This window comes from Etheostoma cragini, chromosome 2, assembly GCF_013103735.1.
Source record: "Etheostoma cragini isolate CJK2018 chromosome 2, CSU_Ecrag_1.0, whole genome shotgun sequence".
NCBI lineage: Eukaryota > Metazoa > Chordata > Actinopteri > Perciformes > Percidae > Etheostoma > Etheostoma cragini.
This window is the reverse complement of record NC_048408.1, coordinates 29,749,666-29,753,691: the sequence shown is the minus strand read 5'-3', so window position 1 is coordinate 29,753,691 and position 4,026 is coordinate 29,749,666.

The window sequence follows — 4,026 nt, the reverse complement described above, 5'->3', positions numbered from 1 at the left end:
ATATATATTTGTTTTGGGTCAGGTCTTTGGGTGCGGCTCTGGGCTGGACCGTGAACATCATGGAGGTGTCGAGCGCTAACGGAGGACCGTCTGAGTCCAGGACTCGGAGAGCCGCCGTGAAGACGTTGGTCCGCTTCATCAGCGTGGACGGACGAGACGTCGTTGCTGCTGAAGAAGTCACAGAGTGAGCGTTTGGTCTTTAATGTTGGAAAGGAACCTTCGATGTGCTGAGTTTTACACGCAAGTTATGACAAAACTGGCCGATCCAGAATGATTAATATATTTTATCACGGTATATTAAATTGATTCTTTGGACGAGACAATATTTAATGACATCACAAAGCGTGCTACGAAATTATACATAAGCCCATTAAACCCTCACGTTGTCCTCGGGTCAAATGCTGAAAATGTCAGCATTACAAATATCAAATAACTTTGGGCAAAAACATCAAAAAAAAAGCACCCACACCATTGACAAATTGACAAAAATGTCGGAAAAATTGATAACGGGGTTGGGAAAAAAAACTTTTTTAACAGGAAGACAACACGAGGGTTAACACAATCATTGACGTTTTCATAGTTATTATCTATATTTACAACAATTTTTTGACCTGAAATGTGTGCCACACTCAACTATTATTATTATTATTATTACTTTTAACATTGCAACTCCTTAATTATGTTAATTATGTAAATATTTTATCATAATATTCCTTTAATATCTTTATTTATTTATATTTCTACTCTGATATTTATACTATTCGTGCAACTGCAACACAGAGTTTCTCTTCGGGGATCAATAACGTCTTTATGATTATGATATGCAGAGTTTTACACACAAGTTATGACAAAACTGGCTGATCCAGAATGATTAATATAATTTATCAAGATATATTAAATTGATTCTTTGGACGAGACAATATTTACTGACATCACAAAGCGTGCTACGAAATTATACATAAGCCCAATTAACAGGATTGTTAATGTTATCACAGTTATTTTATGTATTTACAACCATTAACATGGTTTAAGTTCAATACTAAGCTCTTCTAGACTTTTATTATGAAAAACAAATAGCATATAAAGTGGGAATTTCAAATTAAAGGCGCAACACTAAAATGAGGAGATACATTGATTTTTTCACCTTGTATCGATAATAATGGTTTGAATGGATGTACGTTGATTCGAAGGATTTCGCGTGACACCTTTAACGACATATGTGTGACACGTGTAAGGTCTGACCAATCGCGTTGAAGCTTCAACTCTCTGTCGCTCACCAGGAAACTGCAGAGCCAATCAGCTGCTGTGAGGGCGGCGCTGGTCCAGGTGTTCGGGGAGGGTCTTCATTTTGACGTGGAGCTGACGCCTCAGAGCCCCGCCTCCAATCAGGCGGCTGTCATCGCCCTGGCAACCATGTTGGCCCTAAGCATGCTGGGATTGATCGTCGCCGTCGCCTTGATCATCAGGTCAGATGGAAACGCTCGTGTGCTTCAGACCGGTCACGTTACATAACTATCAACTTCAGATTTATAGTGTTAAAGTAAAAAAAATTACGATTTTGAGATTTAAATCTACATTTTTTGAACCCTTGTATGATATTCGGGTCAAATTGACCCATTTCATATTTTTTACAAGAAGAAAAATGGAACAAGTTCCATGTTTTCTACCTGAAATCAGCGTCCTTTCCTTATTTCCTGAGATAAACATGTCTTCCTGACTCAGAACATTATTGTTGTTGTTATGACACTTATGTTGTTTCCATAGTGGATTTTTAACATGAATTATAACCTTGTGACAACAACTTAACCCCACTTCCATGTTTAATAGTGTGCTAGTAGAGACTGATGCATTCCCTAAACATAGATGTTATCTCAGCTGTTGGAAATGGAGATAAAGACGATATTTGTTAATAGATTATGAAATAAGATTTTATAGTGTCCCGGAGGTGAAGACAACACGCTGAGCTATCTGAGCGCCCTCAAATCTAAATTTTAAGATCAGATATCAGAATTAATAATGGATAGAAATACTTAATTCATCCAGAAGGAAATGAAGGTGTCCAATATCTTATAGACAACACACACAGACGTGACATCCACGCACACACACTCAGTACACAAATACACAGGAAGACATCACTACTGTGCTCTTACAGTGCAGGTAGATGTCAGCTTATTTAAAGGAGCAGTGTGGAACAAATGCAGAAAGGTGCAATGGTATCATGTGGTCTACAACGTCCATCGCTGTGTTGGTAGACTCCCTTTACCCCGTCGTTAGCTTACCTTCACTTCCTGTCTCATTATTTTGTAAAGTCACTGTGTGTTCAATAAGAACGTCTTAACTTTAATGTCTCCTGGTGTGGAAGTTTCTACGAAAAAAAGGAAAACAACTTCCTGTTTCACTGAACAAAGAAGGGATTCTTTTAGATGCCGCTGTTGATATTTTCCTTAGATTTCAGGATTTTTCTTCCTCTTATTAAATACGTAAAGACGTTAACTTGGAGAAAAGTTTAGTCTGTACACAAATGCACACACACTGTACGCAGTAAGGCTGTAAAAAGTCATGAAAAACCTTCTCTCAGAAGACATGTAGATCTGTATTAATGGTTAAACAAAACATTAAAAAAATTCACAGCACTTGACTTGAATCCATTATTAATCACCCTTTCATTTTTAAAGGGTAATTACCACGTGTTTTAATCTATGTTCCTGTGTTTTTGTGTCCGAGTGCCTGATGGGAACAGCAATCTTTGACATTGGTCAAGCTACAATGTAAGTTAATAGTAATTGTGCAGCTTGTATTCACCTACAGTAAGTGTTTGTTAAAGAGTAAACATAAAAACATTGCGTTCTCTAAACTCACCAGACTCCATGTAAATAAACACTAATTTTAGCACTGTAAAATACACTTCATTCAAAGTAGACAAAAACTAAATAAAACTACGAAAAGCCATTTCGGGTCGTCTTTACACTTGTCCAACCACAACGACTCTTTTTTGTTTGTTTATTTGGTTAAAATAAACATATAGTTTACTGATTTACTTGTTAAAATATGTCGGTTCGGTACACGTTAAAAGCGTAGTTTTTTTAAATGGAGTCTGGTGGGTTCAGCGCTAGCGACTTCAGAGCCGTTTCTGGTTGAACAAAGAGGTCTCTAAGAGGTTTTAAAAGGTCTATCTTGTAAGGGATCCATCCCATAATGTTGTCAGACACTGAGAATATTAATTAATCTGAGTCTGTCAGCAGTAAAACAAGCACTTTCATTGAGGTAAATACAAGCTGGACAATTACTATTAACTCACAATGGTAGCTTGTTTTGTCTCGCTTAACACTGGACCGATGTAAAAGATTGTCGTTCCCATTGGTCACTTAGACACAAAAATAGAGAAAATAGAGTTAAAAAAAAACACAAGTTAAGCTTTAATGTCTCAGCTCCCCCCCCCCAAAGTTAAATAAAGCAGAAATAGTCTTAAACACCTTTTAGAATATTTTTATTCTGAAATATCAGCGTCCCATCACGTGACTCCTCCAGGGTTTCTGATGACGGTGAAGTAGGTTAAGTGTCAAACTTCAACATGTCAACGTGTGTGTGTGTGTGTGTGTGTGTGTGTGTGTGTGTGTGTGTGTGTGTGTGTGTGTGTGTGTGTGTGTGTGTGTGTGTGTCCCAGGTTTAAGAGGACGCAGAAGCATCAGGAGGATTCTGACAAAGACAGTTTTGACATCGCCCGAAGCGCTGAAGGTTACACGTAAGTCGTCTAGATGTTCAAACGTCTTCATAGTTCTCCGTTGGACGTCTGCTTTTAATATAAATCCCTCCGTTTTGTTCCAGGAACTGGTCCCAGGAGAGTCCTGAAACACCTACACAGGTAACAGAGGAAAAAAAGAACAAATTAGACCTTAGTGGTCCCCTAATACTGTATCTGAAGTCTCTTTTATATAGACCTTAGTTGTCCCCTAATACTGTACCTGAAGTCTCTTTTATATAGACCTTAGTGGTCCCCTAATACTGTATCTGAAGTCTCTTTAT